The sequence below is a fragment of the Staurois parvus genome, unplaced genomic scaffold (assembly GCF_062004578.1).
Source record: "Staurois parvus isolate SC_StPar_1 unplaced genomic scaffold, SC_StPar_1.0 ptg001090l, whole genome shotgun sequence".
NCBI classification, from domain to species: Eukaryota; Metazoa; Chordata; class Amphibia; order Anura; family Ranidae; genus Staurois; species Staurois parvus.
The window spans coordinates 81,709-106,548 of record NW_028318886.1 but is presented as its reverse complement, the minus strand read 5'-3'; positions in this window follow the sequence as shown (position 1 = coordinate 106,548).

Below are 24,840 nucleotides of genomic sequence, written 5' to 3'. Positions count from 1 at the left end.
GTTTGTATTTCAAGATTGTTGTGGTATAGTTCGAGATCAAGGAATACAAGCGTGTGTTTATGGTGAGTGGAGGTGAAGGATAGACCAAAGGGATTGAAATTGCAATGGGTAACGAACTGGTCTATGTGTGTCATAGGGCCATCCCAAATGATGATGATGTCATCAATGTAGCGGCGGTAAAAAATGATGTGTGAGGCGAAGGGGTTATTGCGCCATATGTGTTGGTCCTCCCAGAAGCTCATAGTCAGGTTGGCATACGAGGGTGCAAAATTGGCTCCCATGGCTGTGCCTTGAATTTGTAGGTAAACGTCGTGGTTGAATGTGAAATAGTTATGTTTGAGGCAAAATGTAGTGGCGTCTACTATGAAGGATGATTGCCTGGGATTGAGTGATGAATCTAAGGATAGGTAGTGCTGGATGGCAGTAATACCTACATTGTGTGGTATGGAGGTGTATAGAGAACAGACATCCAGCGAGACCCAACAATAATTGGGTTCCCAGGAGTATGCTTTAAGTAATTCTAGCAAGTGTCCACTGTCACGGATGTATGAATGTTGGTCCTGTGCCAGGGGTTGTAGGAAGTGGTCAATGTATTGGGAGAACCCCCTGGTGATGCTCCCTGTGGCAGCTACAATTGGTCTCCCTGGTGGATTATTTGGAGTTTTGTGCACTTTGGGGAGAAAGTAAAAGTACGAGGTATTGTAGAAGTCCTTGGATAGAAAGGAGGCTTCTTGTTTGGTGATGACACCATCAAGTAAGGCTGTGTTAGTTAGTTGTAGTGCTTCTTGTTTAAATTCAGGTAGAGGGTCTTTAGGTATTATGAGGTAAGTGGATGTGTCTGAGAGGAGTCTGCGGGCTTCACCTATATAGTCAGAGGTGTTAAGAAGTACATTGCCGCCACCTTTGTCGGCCGGTTTGATAATAATGTTCTTGTTGTTTGACAAAGAAGTGATAGATTCTTGTTCAGTTTTAGATAGATTGGGAGAGGACTGATAGTGGCTGGCATTGCATAGTTTGATAAATTCTGAGTAGACCACTCTATAGAAGCTTTCTAAGTAGGGACCCTTGGAGTGTGTGGGATTCAATATTGATTTGGGTCTAAGCGTAGTGTGTGCGATGGGTGGGGGATTAATGAGTTGTGAAGAAAGTTGAGTGGGTGTAAATTCTAAAGGTGGACAACCATCAGGGTGAGATTCAGTGAATAATTGTTCTAATATGTCTAAAACATCTGAATCAGATGGGGTTGGGAGGTTGATGTCTTCAATATCAGGTGGGGCACCTGTGGGCTGGGTTTTTTTTGGATTGGATGTGAAAGAATCTTTTTAGGGTGAGATTAGGTATAAATTTATTCAAATCTTTGAATAGCGTTAACAGGTTCGGTGGGGAAGTGGGGACAAAGTTTAGACCGCGATTGAGCAGAGATATTTCAGTGTCTGATAATTGGTGGTTGGATAGGTTGAAGATTTTTACAGTTTGCGATGTTTGTGTTTGGTGTGTGATGCGGTGTTTGTTTCGTCCCCCCCTACAGCCTCTGTGTGTTTTCTTTTTCCGTGGGGGGGATTTGGAACTAAAAAAATACGGTGAGGTGTTCGTGGGAGAAGGGTGGGTGAGATTATGACTGGGGTTATGGTGATGGTTTAAGGGAGTAGTAATGCCAAAAATTATATCATTATTGTGGTGGGCGGATGGGGGTATGGGTTGGGTGGTATTTGAGTGGGTAATGGTAGTAGGGATGTGGATACCATTGGGTGTGATGTTTCCAGAGTTGGGTACAGAGGTGATGATGGTGTGAGATGTATTTTTATGGTTGTGGGGGTGGTTTGTGGAAGTGTTGTTAGAAGGTGTTGTAGTGTTGGGGCGAGGATTGGGTGTGTATTTGATATGTAAGCCTGTGTTGTTGAAGTGGTTAGTGTGATGTGTAGCATTGGGCCTTTTGGGTCTGATGGACCGTGTTGGAATGAGAGGAAGGATTGGTTCCTGTGGTTTGGTGTAGTGATGTTCTGGGCGCAGGGGGAAGGACTAGATCCATGAGGGCGGGGATGGTGTGTTTCTTCCATGTGAAAACTTTTTGTGGTTGTAGTCATCTAGATCTCTTTTAAATTTGGCAATTTTATTGGAAACTATAAGGTTCTCTTGATGTTTGGTGTTCTTTTTAAGGGTTATGAGCCACTGTGTGAGTAATTTGTATCCACTGTCAAGGAATTCTTGTAACATGATTTGGATATGATGTGTGTGTTGTTGAAATGTGGTCTCTCTTTGGGAGATGATGACCTCAATCCACTTGGTGGTGCAAAATTCAGAAAGATTCTACCAATTTTTGTGGTTTGCAGAATCCAAAAAGGGGCAGGCCCCTAGGGGTAATCTTATAGGTGAGATATTGGTTGAGGAAGAATTTATCCCACCATTGGTGGTTGGCGATGGAAATAAGTATTTCTAATTTTTTGAATTTACCACCAAAGAGGTGGCGTGTCTTTTTAGGTAGTGTGGGAGGATCAGAAAATATGTCTGATGGAAAGAGGGCAAAGAAATCCTCTAGGGTGTCATATCTGATTGCCTAAATATTGTGGAGCAGCTCCATGGTGAAGGTAAATAAATTAAATGAATTTTATTGAGAATGTGGGGGAAAGTTGAATGGTGTAAAAGAAAAAAAAAGAGGACACAGGTGCACCATTCAGCCCCGTAGCAGTCAGCATGTCATACAGCTACTGCAGCTGGGATGCAGACTTCTTTGGGTCATTCTGTCTTAAATGTAAGTACCAGTAGGTGCACAGTCCAGACCCAGCAGTTTTCAGCCTTTCATAGAGTTTGATGCCTGCAGCGGGGATGGGCAGCACATTTGTCCTCTCTGTATGCAACTTAAGGCCTAGGCAAAGATCACATGCTCTACAGCTATCCAAATCTGTGTTTCATATAGAATAGAATGGCTATAAGCCACAGGTAAAACTTCAGGCTTGTGCTGAGTAAGACTAGCCTTAGATGCTTAGATGCTTGGTTGCAAAATGGACCTCACCTCCAGTCTCAAGAGCAACAATGAACATAGCCGAACAACCTTGAATCCTGACAATTATAAGTTTATTGAAGGAAAAGACTTCCGATGGATGCAGGCTCCAACCCTGGAGTGTTTCATTTGTAACTGAGCTTCTGGTTAGGCCTTAGTGTGCATGGGGTGTAACCAGACCCCTACACCCTAGATTTTATAGCTGCTGTATGGGCTGCTATGGCTACAGTGAAGGAAATAAGTATTTGATCCCCTGCTGATTTTGAATGTTTGCCCACTCACAAAGAAATGATCAGTCTAAAAATCGAATGGTAGGTGTATTGTAACACTGAGAGACAGAATAGTAACAAAACTTCAAAAGAAATGCATGTCTAACAAATTATGCACGGATTTGCATGTTCATGAGGGAAATAAGTATTTGATCCCCTTCACAAAACATGACTTAGTACTTGGTGGTAAATCCCTTGTTGGCAATCACAGAGGTCAGACATTTCCTGTAGTTGGCCACCAGGTTTGCACACATCTCAGGAGGGACTTTGACCTTTTCCTCTTGGCAGATCCTCTCAAAGTCAGTAAGTCATTCTCTATATATTGATACTTATGAGTGCTCCCAAGCTAATGTATGCAACCTAAAATCTTAGCAAAGATTCTCTGGTCTCTAGTTTTCCAAATATGTTTCATGTATCATAGAATGAAAAAAAAAGCAGAACAACCACCGACAATTAAAAGTGTATTGCAGCAAAAGTCATATCTCCCGCTGGACACAGGCTCCGTGCCAGAGTGTTTCGCTTGTAACTGGGCTACTGTAGAGGAATCACTCTACTACAACTTAGCCCAGTTACTGGCAAAATGCTTTAGTGGCAGGGCCTGTGTCCAGAAAGAGATATGTTTTTTACTGCAATAAACCTTTAATTGTTGGGAAGCAGTAGTTGTCCAGCTTTTTCTAATGGGTATTTCATATAACTGTGAACTGCAGAGTCAGTTATTTCTGTCAAGTAAACTGGTACAACTGTATGCAATAGTGCTAAGCTGGTAGTAGATCTCAGGAACAAACATCACCATCCCAGGTACTGTATATGTATATTTACAAGTTATATATTTTTAACATATTAAATAGGATCCTAACCAAGAAAAACTAATGGGGCTTTAGAGGTACCAAACCATATCAATAGGCATAAATTAAACCAAAATTTAATGACAGTTTGTAAAATTGAACACCTTTATATTAGGTTAAAAAGAACCACCAAGAGGTGGAACATAATCATCAGACATATACACAGAAAATCATAAAATACAATAGATGAGACCTGACCACAGTAAATGTTACTGATGTCTTAGACGCAAATGGGCATCACCTACATATAACCAACAGCTATAGTCTCAAAACATAAAGGCTACACTGTGGACAGGGATAGACAAATGGTACATGGCTAACAATGGAAACATGTAGTGAATTGCTAAGTATAGAACACCTAAACTGATAGTATCATAGGTGTTAATGAAAATATAAACATAAAGTTTCCACTTAGGACCATGAGTAGGTACTTTATTTCAAAATTCCAACACGTTTCACGGGACAAGGTCCACTTCTTCCGGGAAAACAAAACCCAAATTCCTACAGCAAGCAAAAACAGAACCAAAGACGTAATCTCCTAGATTGTAAACTCGAAAGAGCAGGGCCCTCAATCCCCTCATGTTTTGCATTGTATTGGTATTGTTCTGTCACATGTTCTGTCCCCCTCTGTAATGTACAGCGCTGAGCGAACTATTGGCGCTTTATAAATACTGTATAATAATAATAATCAATATGTAGTCATACAGGATTATGCAAAAAACAACAGAAATAAATAAAAGGTTTAACAGCTATTACCAATTGATGATACCAGCACATTCCCAGATGGCTCATGCAAAGTATAGGATCTGTCAATCGTATCTGGATGGAAAGAGGGGGGCCTCGAGCAACTACAAAGAATGATAATCGATCAAGAAAGGATCTACTGTATGTCCACTTGTAGACATGTAAACAGCAGAATTGTCATTGTATGGAATCACAAAATACATTGATCAAAAAATGATGATAAGAGCCCCCCCCAATAAAGTCCCAACTACACCCCTACTCCCCAAATTGGTCATAAGTCCAAACCCTCAAAGAGGGAGGGGTGTAGCTGGCCAGCTAAGACCAGTCCTGGGTTGCTAATATGGTTCACATATATGTGTATACCAAACCTGCCAATAACCTCAGTACAGTGTATATGTGCATATGTTAAAGCCAAAAGCAGAATCATTGCTGTGATTTATGTCTTTGAATGTTATATGACATTTATATATTCATTGTGTTAGCAGAAGCAGAAAAGGAAAATATGCCTTTAAGAGTTAGTAAAGAACTGAGCCAATCACAGACAGCCTTATACTGTACAGAGCCTTAACCAATCCCAGCCAGTTTCACATTTATGCCTGTGTAAAACTCCCTGCTAGGATTTTCTAGAGACACGTGCTCACCAGACAGAGGAGGAAACAGACAAAGTTCCAGTCAGAGAAGCTTTATGGAAGCAGAGAAGGCCAAATAGGTATTTAATGCACTTGTGTGTTCCTCTATTGTTTAGTAATGCAGGTAGATCTGTATGTAAAAACTGTTGTATGTGTTTACTTGTAGTTCCACCGAATTTACGAACTTACGAACTTACGAATCAAGTCACTGTAGAGTAATCTAACGAATTTATAAATCCAAGTGAATTTATCAATCTATCGAAATATACAGAACGAATTCATCAAATCTATTGAACCTATCGAGATAAGCTATCGAATCAACCCAATGTAATACAAATTAAACCATTGTAATATTAAAGAAATAAGCCATTGTAAGCAGTTATATGAAGAAGATTGAAGTTATTAAAGAAGTTAACTAAAGTATTCGGTGTGCTCTTTAAACCTACTGCATCCATAGAACGGCATTGGAGGAATTACAGAGTAAAGTCAGTCTAATCAAACAAAGAAACATCAATTGCATAATTATTCTAATGCCACAGCGCACTAGGCACCAAAGGGTGCTGCGCCTGCCACAAGGGGGGGGGGGGAAAGAAGATTATTCTAGGCAATAGGCATTGGTCAAATCCCCAAAACAGATTCAATTTGGATAAATAAGCAATTGCGTACAAACATATCTATAGGTGTGTGAGCCCAAATCCATCCAAATACATACCACACAACTAGAGATCACTTGGCCAAATGCTCCAAAACACGAGGTACCGTGGCAGGGGCGGACTGACCATTTGGAAACTCGGGCACTGCCCGAGGTCCCGGGGTCAGTGGGGGGCCCCATGAGATGCCCCTGGTACCTTTTTCATAGACTTTTTTGAGTTTGGGCAAGGACACAGGGGACCCATGATCCCCTATTGCCCGGGGCCCCATGAGTTGTCAGTCCGCCCCTGAGTGAGGCTAAGATTGTTTCCCATCAACACTGGGTGAAAACATGAGAAGCTAGGAAAGTTTCCTGTCGAAGGAGGGGGAGAGAAACCTCAACCTCTCTTCCTCCTGTGTACTCTGAATTGGATCAAGTGTTACCTCATGTCCTCACGCAGCGTGACATAAAATGTCAAAAAAAGTCATGGCCATCTTAAAGAAGCTCAGAGAAAAGATACATCACAATAGAAAGACAGTGAATCAATAAGGGGAAACAGTCTCAGTAGAACACGGCCAAAACATGGCCCTATAAATCAAACAAGGAATCAGTAAGGGGCAACAACCTTTGTTTTTAACATACAGTATATCATTTCTAACCTGCAGATATGCAGAAATGCCAGAAGCCATTCTACAAGCATTTTCCTGGAAAGTAAATACAGTACTTAACTTAGAAACTATGTCAAGGCTATACTTAGTGAAACAGACGCCTGGGGAAAACCGACAAAACATCAATTCAAGAACAGAATATTAAGTATGGCTTGTAGTTCAGATGTAATAAAGCACCTCACATCCTGAAAACTGGATAATGTAGTTGGAAAATTAAGGGGTTAATTCTCTGCATTGTGTAAAAAAGGTGTTTGATCCTGTCTTCTCTGATCCTCCCCTTCTTCAAAGTTCACTTCATCCCCTGAACAGAGCCTCGGAGACACCCTGCACATGCTCAGTTTGGTGTGTATTGAGAGTTTTTTCTTTCTCTTGGGAGGGTGCGTGTGATCAGCATAGGGCCAATCAGTACTGTCCAGACAGAGGGTCAGGGGTTATGAAATCTCATAGAGCAATGAGAGAATGAAAACTCCTCCTACAAGCATTAACCAGTGCTCTGCTGGACACTGATAGAAGACTATTCTAACTGCTGAAGAGAAAAGGTATTTATATTTACTAAAATAATTGCACTTCCATGTTCTGTGTTCTGTGGAAGACCAGATATAGTGAATGCAGGGTCCGGGGTTTAGTAACACTTTAAGGAGGAGATTCGCCCAAAGTATAAAAATGACAGCAGTGTCACCTTTACAAATATTTAGTAATGGCACTCTACAAATACTTATAGATACCTGTAATTGCAGACATTCTATTTTCATATCTTATGTTTTTTTCCCCCTCATTCTTCTTATGGTGGCTATTTTTACCAAGGACAAATGAATCCATCTCCCTTTATATCCTGGAACTCTGAGTCGACTTCTTGGAACATATGACTTTCCAGGATTACCAGTACCCCGCTCAACCAGGAAGTGGAAATAACATCAATTGCAGATAAAAGCAAAACAATGTTTGTTTAACCACTTGCCCTCCTGAGGATTTACCCCCCTTCCTGACCAGGCCATTTTTTTGCTTTACGGTGCTGCGTTATTTTAACTGACAATTGCGTGGTCATGCAACGCTGCACCCAAATGAAATTTGCGTCATTTTTTCCCCATGAATTGCTCTTTCTTTCGGTGGTATTTGATTGCCTGTGCTGGTTTTATTTTTTTGCACTATAAAAAAAAAAGTCTGACAATATTGAGAAAAAAACAATATTTTGGACTTTTTCCTATTAAACATGTCCAGTAAAAAAATTAAAAAAAATAAAATTCATCATAAGTTTATGTCAAAATGTATTCTGCAACATGTCTTTGCTAAAAAAAAATCCCAATACATGTAAAGTAATTGGTTTACATGAAAGTTATAGCATTTACAAATGGATAGATACTGGGATTTTTTTTTTCTACTAGTAATGGTGGCAATCAGCAACTTTTATCAGGCCGGCGGGACTGCGGTGGACATTCTGACACTGGGGGGAACTGACTTGGTGTCACTGACATCCCTAGGGACACCAATACAGTAATCAGTGCTACAAAAAAGCACTGACACTGTGCTAATGGCACTGGGCAAGAAAGGGTTAATATGAAGGGTGATCGATCAAAGGGTTAACTATGTGTAGGGACCCACATGGAAGAAAAATATTTTTTAAATATATTTTAAAAATATTCTTCCCAAATATATTGACATATATTTGAAATACTACAATTTTGACCGTATTTAATATATTAAAAAAAAAAAATTATATATATATATATATATATATATATATATATTATTTTGAAATGCGTTTTTATATATTACAAAATATATGAATAATATTTTTAAAAATATATTTTTTTAAAAAATATTTTTCAGATTTTTTTTAACATATACAAAAGTAATTTTTACATATGTTTGTAAATGTATTCCAAAAATGTACAATAAATGTATTTTTAAATACATACAGTATTCATATATTTTCATATATTTTGTAATATATAAATATATGCAAGGTGTGTTGGCATGGCGTGATTTTTAAAAAGGGCCATGTACTTCTTTTGTACAATCTTCGTGCATAGGAAATGAATGAGCTGCCCTAAATGAAATGCACATACAGTGTGTATATATATATATATATATATATTTATATATATATATATATATATTTATATTGAAAAATATATTGAAATATATTGAATACAGCCAAGATTGCAATATTTCAAATATATGTCAATATATTTGGGAAGAATAATTTAAAATATATTTTTCTTCCATGTGGAAAGTGTTTTACTAGGGGGTAGCGGGTTTGCTTCACTGTAAGCACGCTGCTCTGGATGGCTGTGCTGTGGACAGCCATCCAGAGCAGTGTGCCCGGGCTGACAGGAAGGAAGACAAAACAGTCTTCATACCCGTCGGAGATACTCGGTAATCACCGGGTGCCGTTGGGTAATTACCAGGCCAGCTGGGATTCAGTGATTGACAGCCGCGGCCGCTAATGGCTCATGCACGACCTCTACCCGGAAATACAAAATCATATATATATATACCTGACCCCTGACGTCCTGTAGAATGTAGAAGTTTATCTGCTATAGGGCGTCGGGGAAGCGGTTAAAGAAGATCTGTGGTCACAGCATACACTTTAATTTTTATGACATCATCATTGTAATAACAATACAAACAATAGTTATTTTTGACAATCTAAAAAAATATCCTTCCATGTTGTGAGTTGTCCTGTTCCCTGGCCATATATTTTCACAACATCTTGTAACCCAGCATGCTTTGCAGCTTCTCCTCTGTTGTTTACTTCTCATTTCTAAGGACTACATATCCCATGGTACCTTGCTGCCTCCTGAAACCCCTCCTCTCTGCACATCTGTAGTTCAGAAGGCAGGCTCTGTGAATGTGACACAGCAGTGCCTACTCTCAGGGCATGGTGACTACATGTCACAGAAGTAACTACTGTATGTGGGGATCTTCACAAAGTGAGTTTACAAACTTCAAGATCTTTCAGATTAATAGGAGTAGGCTGGAAATATGCAAAATACAATGTGAACAAGATTATTTGATTTTATGTTATGACCTTAATCACTTCCCGTCCGGCCCATGTACATAAACGGCCGGACGGGAGTGTCAGCACCTGTGGTAGTGAGCTCTTATTGATCCTCAACTTGGGGTTCCCCTGGGTGTGGAGTCTAAGCCCCAGCCTGCTTGTTTACCAGAGCCCCTGATGGTGGGGATGGACTTGCAACAAGCTGGGACCAGGTCGCGGCTACCAGGTACGCCCAGCTGAGGTTGAGGAGACCGCTCACAGGAGCAGAGTATAAAGGGAGGAGACAAACAGAATCCGATAGGCAAGCAGAGGTCAGGACAGGTGGAAAACAAGCAAGGTCAGAGAACGAAGCCGGGGTCGTACACGAGTAGACAATGCAGGATTCAGCCAATAGTAACACACAGGAGCTCCAACAACTAGGAAGCTGCTCAGGCAAAGTGGCCTAGTTTGAGCACGTCTTATATAGACAGGCAGACAAGGAGGCGGGCCAGGAAGTGATGGAAGGGAAGGAAATAAAACCCAGAGGACAGCAGACGACGCCCATAGATGAGCACAGACAAACACATGAGAAGGGATCAGGAACAGGACTGCAGGAAGAAGGTAAGAACAAACAAGAAACTGCAGGCTAACTTGTGACAGGGAGCAGTGCCGAAGAGGGTCGTCGTTTATAAACGGCCCCCGCATTCCCTGCCTGTGAGCACTCCCTGGGAGCGCGGCACCGCGAGCCGGCGCCCGCTGTGTCCTGCGGACACAACGAAACACCGAGCGCTGTACAGGACCTCTGTGTGAAGTCCCAATCATGTGATCAGTGATTGGCCAATCAGTGATCACATGATAAGTAGTAAGCAAGATGTTACTTCCTGACATCATTGCTTACTACTTGTGAAATCTGTGAATGATCACAGAGGTCACATGGTACAAGGCAATTCACAACAGCCTTGTACCTTGTGACAAGCTGTGACCAATCACAGCTCTCACAATATTTCTCAATGGCTGCAAGAATGCAGCCAGAGAGGAGAAATTATTGCTTTTACAGCCTTTGTGGGTGTAAAAGCAATCAGTGTAAAAAAAAGAAAAAGAAATCATCACCCCCCCACAAGTAGTACAGTGTCACTATGGTGACACTGTACTGCTAGGGTGACAGTATGTTAACAAAAAAAACCCATAAATAATAATACAGAAAAAAAAATACGAATGTAAAACAAATTTTTGAAAAATTATAATTTTTGGTTATAAACTAATTTGGGCTATTTTTTTTACTAAAAAGATAGCTGAATATATTTTGGCCAAGATTTATGAAGAAAGATTATTTATTTGCTAAATTTTATAAGAAAAACACTTTTTTTCAAAATTTTTTCATTTATATAGGAAAAAAGTAAAAATCCCAGTGATTAATAAATACCACCAAAATAAAGTTTTATCTGTCTCAAAAAAATGCTAAAAAATTCATATGGGTACAGTGTTGCATGACCACGCAATTGTCATTCAAAGTGTGACAGCACTGAAAGCTGAAAATTGGCCCTGGACAGAAAGGGGGTGAAAGTGTCCAGACTTGTAGTGGTTAAACTAATAAATGTAAGATGATTTCATACAGGTGAAACTCGAAAAATTAGAATATCGTGCAAAAGTTCATTTATTTCAGTAATACAACTTAAAAGGTGAAACTAATATATGAGATAGACTCATTACATGCAAAGCAAGATACTTCAAGCCGTGATTTGCTTAAAGTCCAGTGTGAAGTTTCCACAGTCTGTGTTGATTTGGGGAGCCATGTCATCTGCTGGTGTTGGTCCACTGTGCTTCATTAAGTCCAGGGTCAACGCAGCCGTCTACCAGGAGATTTTGGAGCACTTCATGCTTCCTTCCGCAGACGAGATTTATGGGGATGCTGACTTCATTTTCCAGCAGGACTTGGCACCTTCCCACACTGCCAAAAGCACCAAAACCTGGTTCAATGACTATAGGATTACTGTGCTTGATTGGCCAGCAAACTCACCTGACCTGAACCCCATAGAGAATCTATGGGGCATTGCCAAGAGAAAGATGAGAGACATGAGACCGAACAATGCAGAAGAGCTGAAGGCCACTATTGAAGCATCCTGGTCTTCCATAGCACCTGAGCAGTGCCACAGGCTGATAGCTTCCTTGCCACGCCGCATTGAGGCAGTAATTGGTGCAAAAGGGGCCCAAACCAAGTACTGAGTACATATGCATGATTATACTTTTCAGAGGTCCCATATTGTTCTATGTACAATCCTTGTTTTATTGATTGCATGTAATATTCTAATTTTCTGAGATTGTGGTTTTGGGGTTTTCATGAGCTGTAAGCCATAATCATCACAATTATGACAAATCACAGCTTGAACTATCTTGCTTTGCATGTAATGAGTCTATCTCATATATTAGTTTCACCTTTTAAGTTGCATTACTGAAATAAATGAACTTTTGCACGATATTCTAATTTTTTGAGTTTCACCTGTATGTGATTCCGAGTGAAAGGTGTACACTCTAGAGCCAGCTGAAATTGCTGTCCTGGGTCAGAAAGACTTGTCATTTCAGTGCAGTTACTGCATTAACACCAAGGGGCCCATGACTATCTGTATGCAGGACCTGTGAACCTATAAAGTCATTCTTACTCCAGGTACATGCAATAAGGCCATAGCAGGCAGAACAGAGCCAGATGTAGAACATAAACAAAATAACTGCTGCAGGCACATTGTGATACCTGCCAATACCTGCAAACAACAACAAAAATCATGCAAATTCTGCCCAATGCCATGCCATTGTAAGGTCTCTTGCACATGGCTGTAATTTACAGCATATGGGCTTATACAGCACAATATGGCTGTAGCTGTGGTGCCCGGGAGCCCCAGCTGCAGCATATTTTTGCCCATAAGAATACTTTACAGAAAACGCCGGGCACACCTATATGTGCAACACCACTGGCACTTGCCTATGTATGTACCTATTTTTTTAACCAGTTCTGCTCCGCCCTATAGCAGAAATACTGCTACAGGGCGGCATGGGTGCGCAAAATCACATATATATATACGTGATTTTGCAGTTCCAGCCTCGGCTGTCAATCACCGGGTCCCGACCGGTAAATACTCGCCGGCAAACAGTGATTGCTGAGTATCTCCAATGGGGGAGAGACATGTATGTAAATAATATAGATCTTCCCTGTCAGCTCTTGCACACTGCTTTGTATGGCTCTGCATAGCACTGTAACACAGCACAATGTAAAGGGCAAAGCAGTCAGGAGGATGAAACACATTACACCTTACCCCGGTCATCCTTGGAATAATTATAAGAGGGAGTAGGAATCCCATTACACTCTTGCCAGTGGGAGTAGATATGTCCATTACATTGGTAAGACTGGGACTAAGAATATTCCCATACATTATTGTTAGTGGTAAGAAGACTTTTCTTTACCTTGGTGGTAAGGTAAAAGAAGGATATCCCTTACTATGGTGTCAGTGGAACAATTATAAGAGGGATTAGGAATGTCCACTACATTGGTGTCAGTGGAACTGGGAATTCCATTACGTTCTTGCCATTGTGAGTAGATATAACCATCGCATTAGTGAAAGCGAGACTTACAATATTCCATACATTGGTGTCAGTGGTAAGAAGACTTTTCTTTACACTGGTGGTCAGGTAAAAGAAGGACATCCCTTACACTGGTGACAGTGAAAGAAGGAGATAACCAGGATTGGTGGTCACAGAGAAAAAAATGTTCTCTTACACTGGTGTCATTAGGAAGAATACAACGATTTACATTGGAGATCAGTGAGAGGAAGACCATCCCTTACATTGTTGTCAATTAGGCTGCCCCCCCCCTACATTGGGGTCAGTAGGAGACATATCACATTGGTGATATGTGGGAGTAAGACTGTCTTCATAAGGGTGATCAGTGGGAGGAAGACTGTTCTTTACATTGGTGTCCGTAAAATTAACACTGTCCCGTATATTACTGTCAGTAGAAGAAAGTTTGTCCCTTACATTGGTGTTAGCGGGAGAAAGGCTGACCCTTGCATCTGACTTTAATTTGGTATCAGTAAAAGAAAGACTGTCCCTTACATTGGTCCCAGTGACAGAAAGGTTGCATTGGTGTCAGTAAAAGAAAGACTGTCCCCAGGTTCCACACACACTTATGCAGGTGTGACGATGCATGCGCTCTTACAGTATGTGCATTTCATTTAGGGCAGCTCATTCATTTCCTTTGCACAAAAATCGCACAAAAGAAGTACTTGGCCCTTTTTTAAAATCACATCACACCAACACAACTTGCATGTTGGGGTGCCATTAATGCTCCATGCACACTGGACATTTTCATAATGCTGGTAATATTAGCTGTGGAAAGTCACGTTAAAACATGAGTTTTTCAGCATTTTTTAGCGTTTTTGTGTTCGCATTTAGCAATGTTTTGGTGCTTTTTTGGTGTTTGCATTATTTAGAGGTTTTTTTTACCCCTCCCAAATCTGTTGGCCCAAAAAAAGTCCAGAAACGCTGGTTTGCCATGATTTACCATGTTTGAGCACGTTGTGCCGCGTTTTTCAACGTTAGAGCATTTTTACAGCTAAAAAAACTCTTCTAGAAACCCACTAGTTCTGTTTTTTTTTTCAGCCAAAAAACGCCACTGCCAAAAAACCTTGATTACAGTCTATGTGTGCATGGACACATAGGATAACATGCTGGGGGGTTTACTGGCTGTAGAAAAAAATGTCAAAAGCCAAAAACAGTAGCTGTAAAAACATCCAGTGTGCATGAGGACTAAAGAAGAGCTAAAGGCAAAACTTTTCATTCTTGGTGATCACTATAAACAGGACAGTCAGGGTGAATCTCTCTAATGATGTCACAGGTAGCTATAAAAAACAAATCTGACTGGTGCTCTAATCCCTCTCTGCTCTATACAAATCTAAAAAAAAGTTTTGCCATCAGTTTTGCTTGAGAAATTTTTAGCACCATTGTTAGCCTCCAAAAGGAATGGACGGTCTTGGTACATTGCAAAAATGTGCATTGCAACACACAAATATGTACCTAGCCCTATAGTTGGAGAAAGACTGTCACTTAAAGCTGAATTCTAGATAGATATAAAAGACACAAATTAATTCACCTCTGTAATTTTTTTTTTTATTGGAAGCAGTGTAAGTACCTGAATTTGACCTAGTATTAAGCCGGCAATAAATGGTCCAAATCTCGGCTGGTTCAGCAGGGATCGGCCAAGATTCGATTCATGTATGGGCAGGTTGATTGTACCCAAGTCAATCCTTCAATCAACTTGGATACAACCAGCAAGTTGGATTTTTAGGACGTAATTACTGCCAGTGGCTATAGCTGCTAGTAATAATCATTATGTTCTCCCGGCTGGGACTGCTCCCCGCATCACCCCTGGCCAGGAGAGCACAATAGCTCTGTGGGAGGGATTTTCCACACGAGGTGGGTCAGGCAGGCCACACTCTGAGCTGACAGGTGAAAGTGGTGAGCTTGTATGTGAATGTGGAAGTCAGAGGGCCCTCTGAGTTTCCTCTTTTACATACAAGCACACCGCTTTCATCTAGCAGCTCAGAGTGTGGCTGCCTGACCCACCTCGTTTGCACGTGCAGCTGGAAGCAACTTTTAGTATCTTGGTGCACGGTGGAAGCAGTGGGTGGTGGTGGTGGGGCCCCAGGTCAACTTTTGCATCAGGCCCACAAGCTTCAAGTTAGGCCCCTGACTGTAAAAACTAGTTACTTGTAATCGTTGGCCTGATTCTGTAAAACATGGACATAATGAGGAAACTGGAACATGAAAAATCAAAGATTGGAGGAAAGAACATCAATGATCTTCAATACTCTGGCAATGAACCTCCACTCAGAAATCAAGGATGGGCTGAAACATCTGATCAGAAGAATCAAAGAACAATGAAAGAAGTTTGAACATCAAAAAGACCAGATTCATGACTGCTGCATGTAATGGATATGGAAAAATAGAAATTGATTATAGGATTTCACTTTCCTGGGATTGCAGATTGATCAAAGTGGTGATTGTAGTCCAGAAATAAAACACTGTATCACACTTGGTCCCACAGGGATGATCAGCATGAACCAAATATGGAAAAGCAAGGATGTCAGCCTGAAAAATGCAAATTTGTCCACATCATTGTGTTCCCCATGGATACCTACAGTTGTGAATGTTGGACCATGAAAAAACCAGACAGGTGAAAACTTGACACATTTGAGCTATGGTGCTGGAGAAGGCTGTGCATTTCATAGCAAAGATAATGAACAAGCCAATAATGGAGAGCATAAAAAACACACATTTCACTGGATGGCAAAATGATAAAACTCAAGCTCACCTAATTCAAAACACATATCAAGCTCACTGGAGAAGGTCATTTTGCATGGATTTGTTAGCATCAAATGGAAGTCACGCCACCAAAGAACCAAATAGTCAAACTCAATAAAAGCTGACACTAGCCAGAATGAAAAACACCTAAAGGAAGTAGTACAAGATCAAAAAAAATGGAGACCTGGCCCAAAGAATTGCAGAGAGTCGGACATTACTGAACATATATCATCATTATCATCTCTAAAATTAATACTATTTGGATTTGATCATCCTGCTTTCTGCCTCCTCAATATCTCTATAATGCTTCTTCTACACCAATGCAATACAGTTTATGTTCTATAATGCAGCACAGTTTGTTTTGTTTGATCTATTTTTCAAAGCTTCACCCCTATACATTCCTTGGTGTTTTGCTGCGGGTTTTAGACATACTCACACTTGGAAAGCACGGTGAACATAAAAGAAGTATTGGTTTTTATCAGACAATACTGTATTTGTCCTCAGTGATAACATCTTGAATGGTGGTGCTCATGGAGAATGATATATTTCTTAAGTCTTGTACGTGCCACCAAGTGACATTGTGTGCATGACATATTACACGTATCCTCCTAGTCTTCACACTAGAGATCCAGACCTTCTGGTTTTTTACACTCTATTTCTGAGTACAAATACTCAACTCTCAGTGAAGCACTAAGAAACACAACATCTATTATACAGAACTGTCTGAGATAATTATTTCATGTATGTTAGGTATGTTTTAGATTCCAACAAAAGGTTTTATTGAAGCCTCTGGTATTATCCTGGGTTTATACATTTTATATACTCTATCTCACAGAAGTAAAATAAAACGAGAAATGATGTGGCGCTACTACCATATAAATCCTTCACAAATTAACATGATAAAATGCATAGAAATGTAATTAAAATGGTACAGACAAGTGAATAAAAATCAATAAACCATATATAAACCGTGATACACGACAGTGTTTGATTCGCTCACACAGTAACACATGCAACAGGTGCCAACCAACAGGTCCAGAAATTAGGACCAAACAATGATAATAGTGCCCCAAATGATCCTAATGGATCTAATAGTGATCAAACAGACAGCATACCAGAAGTCCAAAAACAGGGACTCCGCATGAATGCGTGCTCAAAACGTCCCACCGGAACAGATGAATTGTTCCAACCACAAACAACACAAAATAACAAGTGCGTCCCAAAGACATATATAAATATGTCTATTCATGCAAAAACATATAAATAGACATATAGCAAAATGGATAATATGGTAGAAAGTCCCATGAGGTGAAAAACACCTATCAGCAATAGGCAATAAATTCCACATAAACTCTTTAAACAAAATGTGATGACAGGTGTGCAAAGATATCGGAAATGGCTGAATTGCCCACTCACCTCCCTCTTTCGACCCACACAGGGTCAAAGAGCCTTTAGGATCACTAACACCTGGATCCTTAATACCCAGGACTCCTCCACAGCTCTCCACACTGGTCTCCCCTCAAGTACAGGCTCACAGGGCAGCAGATCTCCTCTCCAGGCAATAAGATGATAAATAGCCACTCAATTCCTCAGAAAATATAAGTGAATACTCCCATAGTGTAAAAACGTTTATTTACTGATAAAACACTAGCACAATGTATTATGCTCTTACATTATTCATCATATTTCTCATTGCATAGATCAAACCTCAGATCAGATGTAGTTGCATGGGTGTCCAGGGTCCAAGATGGCGTCCGACCGGAAGCGCGTCACCGCCGACTCGTATCGTCACGCTTATCACATGACTTCACCAGGGCAGGAGCAACATAAAAAGGCATGGACATCCACGGAAGACAACAGTGGTGGATGATCATAGGATCCTCTCTATGGTAAAGAAAAACCCATTCACAACATCCAGACAAGTGAAGGACCTTCTCCAAGAGTGTCAAAGTCTACAAACAACAGAAGACTTCACGAGAGCAAATACAGAGGGTTCACCACAAGGTGTAAACCATTCATAAGCCTGAAGAATAGAAAAGCCAACTTAGACTTTGACAAAAAACATCTAAACAGCCAGACCAGTTCTGGAAAAGCATTCTTTGAATGGATTAAACTAAGATTAATCTGTACCAGAATGACGGGAAGAAAGAAGTGTGGAGAAGGCTTGGAATAGCTCATGATCCAAAGCACACAACGTCATCTGTAAAACATGGTGGAGGCAGTGTGATGGCATGGGCATGCATGGCTTCCAGTGGCACTGGGTCATTAGTGTTTATTGATGATGTGACAGAAGACAGAAGCAGCCAGATTAATTCTGCAGTGTTTAGAGCAGGGGCAGACTGACAACTCATGGGGCCCCCGGGCAATAGGAGATCATGGGGCCCCTGTGTCCTTGCCCAAACTTAAAAAAGCCTATGAAAAAGGTACCAGGGGCATCTTATGGGGCCCCTTACTGACCCCGGGCCCTCGGGCAGTGCCCGAGTTTCCAAATGGTCAGTCCGCCCCTGATTTAGAGATATACTGTCAGACCAGATTCAGCCAAATGCACCAAAGTTGATTGGACGGCGCTTCACAGTACAGATGGACAATGATCCAAAACACACTGCAAAAGCAACCCAGGAGCTTTTGAAGGAAAAGAAGTGGAACATTCTGCAATGGTTCGAGTCAATCACCTGATCTCAACCCAACTGAGCATGCTTTTCACTTGCTGAAGGCAAAACTAAAGACAGAAAGACCCACAAAGAACAACTGAAGACAACTGCAGCTAGAGCCTGGCAAAGCATCAGAAAGGAGGAAACCTAGTCTTTGGTAATGTTCATGGGTTCCCGACTTCAGGCAGTCATTGCCAGTAAAGGATTCTCAACAAAATATTTGAATTATTTTATTTTAATTTATTCTGGTGGCATACAGAGACAAAAGTATGAAAATTGTTCCTGTATACAGTGGATATAAAAAGTCCACACACCCCTGTTAAAATGTCAGGTTTCTGTGATGTACAAAAATGAGACAAAGATAAATCATTTCAGAACTTTTTCCACCTTTAATGTAACCTATAAACTGTACAAATCAATTGAAAAACAAACTGAAATCTTTGGGGGGGGGGAGTAAACATAAAAAACTAAAATAATGTGCTTGCATAAATGTGCACACCCTCTTATAACTGGGGATGTAGCTGTGTTCAGAATTAAGCAATCACATTCAAAATCATGTTAAATAGGAGTCAGTACACACCACCCATCATTTAAAGTGCCTCTGATTAAGCCCAAATTAAGTTCAGCTGTTCTAGTAGGTATTTCCTGACATTTTCTTAGTCGCATCCTACAGCAAAATCCATGGTTTGCAGAGAGCTTCCAAAGCATCAGAGGGATCTCATTGTTAAAAGGAGGAGAAGGGTACAAAAGAAATTCCAAGGCATTAGATATACCATGGAACACAGTGAAGACAGTCATCATCAAGTGGAGAAAATATGACGCAACAGTGACATTACCAAGAACTGGACGTCCCTCCAAAATTGATGAAAAGAAGAGAAGAAAACTGGTCTGGGAGGCTGCCAAGAGGCCTACAGCAACATTAAAGGAGCTGCAGGAATATCTGGCAAGTACTGGCCCTGTGGTACATGTGACAACAATCTCCCGTATTCTTCATAAGTCTGAGCTATGGGGTAAAGTGGCAAGATGGAAGCCTTTTCTTACGAAAAAAAACAACCAGGCCCGGCTAAATTTTGCAAAAACACATCTGCAGTCTCCCAAAGCATGTGGGAAATTTTGTTATGGTCTGATGAAACCAAGGTTGAACTTTTTGGCCATAATTCCAAAAGTTATGTTTGGTGCAAAAACAACACTGCACATCACCAAAAGAACACTATACCCACAGTGAAGCATGGCGGTGGGAGCATCATGCTTTGGGGCTGTTTTTCTTCAGCTGGAACTGGGACCTCAGTCAAGGTAGAGGGAATTATGAACAGCTCCAAGTACCAATCAATATTGGCACAAAACCTTCAGGCTTATGCTAGAAAGCTGAACATGAAGAGCAACGTCATCTTTCAGCATGACAATGACCCAAAGCATACATCCAAATAAACAAAGGAATGGCTTCACCAGAAGAAGATTAAAGTTTTGGAATGGCCCAGCCAGAGCCCAGACCTGAATCTGATCGAAAATCTGTTGGGTGATCTGAAGAAGGCTGTGCACAGGGGATGCCCTCACAATCTGACAGATTTGGAGTGTTTTTACAAGGAATAAAAATCATGTATACGAGCGCACCTACAAATGCAATATAGCAGCTATGCACCAGGTAACCATAAACCTAATAAACAATAATAAATCAAAGGATGCAGCGCTGAGCAAAAAGTACTATAGGTATATAAATAGATGAATAAATGATTCTAAATGATTATAAAACAAGCAGTTCATATAATATCAAGGTGACTTCAGGTGCTCTCATCTATTCTTATCCTCCAGGTGACACAGTGCTGTGCGATATAGTGCAGAAGAAATGCACACTCACCAGAACGCACAGTTTAATGTGCGTTTATATAAATATTTCCTTTGAAGTCATCGGCTGGTCAAGGCAGAATCTAGAATCCAATGGTCTCCCTCCAGTGCCCCTGGGTGTTAGTGCTAGGACATCAGGATGATCCCTCAGATGTTAGCCTGTGGATTACTCCTCAAATGGTAGGAACGTTCCTTCACCAGCAGTGAGATGGATGGCTTTTCTCATCAGCTGTTAGAGCAGTCTTGTGACTTCTATCAGTGTCCTGCTGGACACTGATAGAAGTCACAAGACTGCTCTAACAGCTGATGAGAAAAGCCATCCATCTCACTGCTGGTGAAGGAACGTTCCTACCATTTGAGGAGTAATCCACAGGCTAACATCTGAGGGATCATCCTGATGTCCTAGCACTAACACCCAGGGGCACTGGAGGGAGACCATTGGATTCTAGATTCTGCCTTGACCAGCCGATGACTTCAAAGGAAATATTTATATAAACGCACATTAAACTGTGCGTTCTGGTGAGTGTGCATTTCTTCTGCACTATATCGCACAGCACCGTGTCACCTGGAGGATAAGAATAGATGAGAGCACCTGAAGTCACCTTGATATTATATGAACTGCTTGTTTTATAATCATTTAGAATAATTTATTCATCTATTTATATACCTATAGTACTTTTTATTATTTTTTACAAGGAAGAGTGGGCAAATATTGCCAAGTCAAGACGTGCCATGCTGATAGACTCATACCCAAAAAGACTGAGTGCTGGAATCAAATTAAAAGGTACTTCAACAAAGTATTAGTTTAAGGGTGTGCACACTTATACAGCCATATTATTTTAGTTTTTTATTTTTACTTCCCTCCACCTAAAAGATTTCAGTTTGTTGTTCAACTGAGCTGTACAGTTTATAGGTTACATTAAAGGTGGAAAAAGTTCTGAAATGATTTATCTTTGTCTCATTTTTTTACATCACAGAAACCTGACATTTTTAACAGTGGTGTGTAGACTTTTTATATCCACTGTATATGGACCTAACTTTATACATATATATATTTATGTAGATTACATATACATAAATTATTCAATCTGTGCATAAGGATTTCTATTTATATATTGATTTGTAATATGTTATTTTACTACTGTAAACTATAATCATGGACAAGTGTCACAAATATGAAGGAAACATGGTGCAGAATAAATATGTACAGATATGGAGGTACAGAAATTCCCCAAAAATATAAAAAAGGGAGTTTGATCTACCCAATCCAGAACCTGCAGCACTATGACTTGACCATTCCCAGGGTTATATTCAGGTTGAAGCACCCTTTCAATAACATTTTAACAGGCTTATAATTATAAACCCATTTCCCTGATGTCCTTAGTAAGTATGAGTCCATTCTCAATCCAGCACTGTGCCTGTCTGCAGCAGCTCTTCTCCTCTGTCCCCTCTCTCCCAGGCTTTGCTGAGAGCAGTGGGAGCCATTGGGCTCTGCTGCTGTCAATAGAATCCTGTGAGCAGAGAGCAGGGAGCGGTGCAGAGCCACACTGTGTGTTTCAATAGACACACACAGCCTGGCTTGTGATCGAGCCCACATATGTCTCCAAATAGCATGCAGCTTGCTATGTGGGCAGATGGAGAAGAGAAGTAACTGACCAAGCCAGTGGGGGACCCCAAAAGAGGAGGTTTCATATTCTTGATATGTGCCTGCTGTACCATGTACTTATTTGAAAAAGTACTCTTTATATTTCCTCCTCTGTGTGAAATCCCTAGTATTGCTTCCCTTCCTTTCCTAATAAAAACTGCCCGCACTACGCATGAGAACACAGCTTGGTCAGTTATCTAGCTGTGCCGAGAACTGAACTTGCTCTCCAATGATCAGGCTTGTGCTGACACGCCCTTCCCTGCACAGCCTTTTATTGGGAAGACCAGTGCACTGCTGTTTCTCTTCTCCACTTCCTTATGCAGCTGAGAACAGAGGGAATGTGATTACTTATAAAAAAAAAAGGAAAAGGGTATTTATAATGTTTTTTACATGTATACCCAAATGTTTTGCCTTTTATTTCTATTTTAATTGAAATGGGTTGTTTTACAAGATGAGGGTTTACATGTACTTTAAGTTTTTGATTTAAAAAAGAAAATGTTAACCTTTACAACCACTTTCAGTAGTATGGGAAGGATAAAGCAAATGGCCCCAGGACATGTACCATCAACACTATGACAGCAATGGCAGCTATCGCATTCTTGTCCCTTTAAAGTACACACATGGGGCAAAACAACAGATTTACGTGAAGAACTCCTTTTTCAGCAGCATATATTCCTTTGCTGCTCTTTGCAGCTTCCTGGAGCAAAGAAAATAACCAGAACTTCCCGGTACAGAGGAGCATGTGACTCATCCCATGTGACAGAGAGGGTACTTGATGACTGGTCTAGGGATGTCACATGTGGCCAGGGAAACAGCTGTGTAAGCTCCAACTTTAGTGACTAGGAGCTTATCTTTCGTTGTTTCTAGTGGCTAAACAGAGTGATGGGGAGTGAAGAAAAGGGAAATTTATGCATTAATTTGTGAACTTGTTGCTTTGCTCCTCATAGGCAAAATGTGGGTTTGCGTTAAGAATGGACTAGTACTTGATCATTCTTGGAGCACATTTTGTCTCTTAGTTTAAAAGAGAAGTGTGTGTTTTCCCCAAATTATACTTACCTAGGTAGATCCTTGCATAGCTCCCCTGCTGGCTCTAAGGGTTAGGACTCAGTGATCACATAACCGCTGGTCGCTCAGTTCTCAAAGCCGCTTTGAGCAGAGAGCGGTGAATTTCTGGATCTGCCAAGAGGAGTGAACCAAAATCCCTTGTGAGATGTGTGCAAACCTGGTGGCCAACTACAGGAAATGTCTGACCTCTGTGATTGCCAACAAGGGATTTGCCACAAAGTACTAAGTCATGTTTTGTGAAGGGGATCAAATACTTATTTCCCTCATGAACATGCAAATCAGTGCATCATTTGTTAGACATGCATTTCTTTTGAAATTTTTGTTGCTATTCTGCCTCTCAGTGTTACAATACACCTACCATTCGATTTTTAGATTGATAATTTCTTTGTGAGTGGGCAAACATTCAAAATCAGCAGGGGATCAAATACTTATTTCCTTCACTGTAACATCTGGGGTGATCAAAGGGTTAACTGTGTGCTGTATACTCTTTCACTATAGGGGCTGTGTGTGTGCTTCACACAAAGCAGTGTAAAGGAGTTGATAGGGGAGAGATCTGTATTGTTTACATACAGGTCTCTCCCCCCCCCCCCCCCCCCCCCCCCCCCGTCGGATATGCCTGCTGATCACGCTGAGCTGGTGAGTAATCACCAGGTGGGACCTAGTGATTGACAGCCGAGGCCACAAATGGAGGCATGGGTAGGGTGCATGTGCGACGCACACACGCCCCCTAACCGGAACTGCAAAATCAAGTATATATACATGATTTTGCACACCCCTGCCTCCCTGTAGCAGTATTTCTGCTATAGGGCGGTGCGAAACTGGTTAAAGGAGCTCAGATGTTATCTATTTGTTTTAATTAGAAACTACCATAGTAGTAAAGACGTATATCTTGTGCCAAAACTTTCTTTCTTTTGTTTAAGGCTACTTTCACACTGATCCACAGCAAAAACACAGTAAAAACGTATATATGTGTTTTTGCCGCATTATTACGGAACTTTTGCCACACGTTCTGAACGTTCTTTACAGGACACGTGACTTAAAAACTGGACCAAAAGCGCTTCTTGGAGGCATTTTTCAGGCATTCTCCATTGATTTCAATGGGAATAGACATTTTTAGAGCTTTTTTTTTAATTGAACAAACATGCTCCAAAGATGCTGCAAGCAGGACTTTTTAAACCTAATGGAAGTGCAACACCCACAGTATGAAAACATACATAGACATACATAGGGAAGCATTTTTTTTTTAGCTTTTCAGGTGCTTTTTTTAATGCAAAAGCGCTTCAAAAACTCCTCAGTGTGCAAGTAGCCTTAGATAGAGTGGTGAGGGATTAGAGCTATTGTAAAATAAGTTTGTTGCCTGTGTCCCTGTTGAGGAGCTTAACCCTCTTTCTTTGTCCTGGTGACCATTGTCTCTGAGACAGAAAATCAGCAAAATTCCAACATATTGAGTTGTCACCAGGACAGGGTATCTTCCAGTAGTGACACTTGTCTAAAGATGGCAACACACGTGTAGATTTCTCTCGTT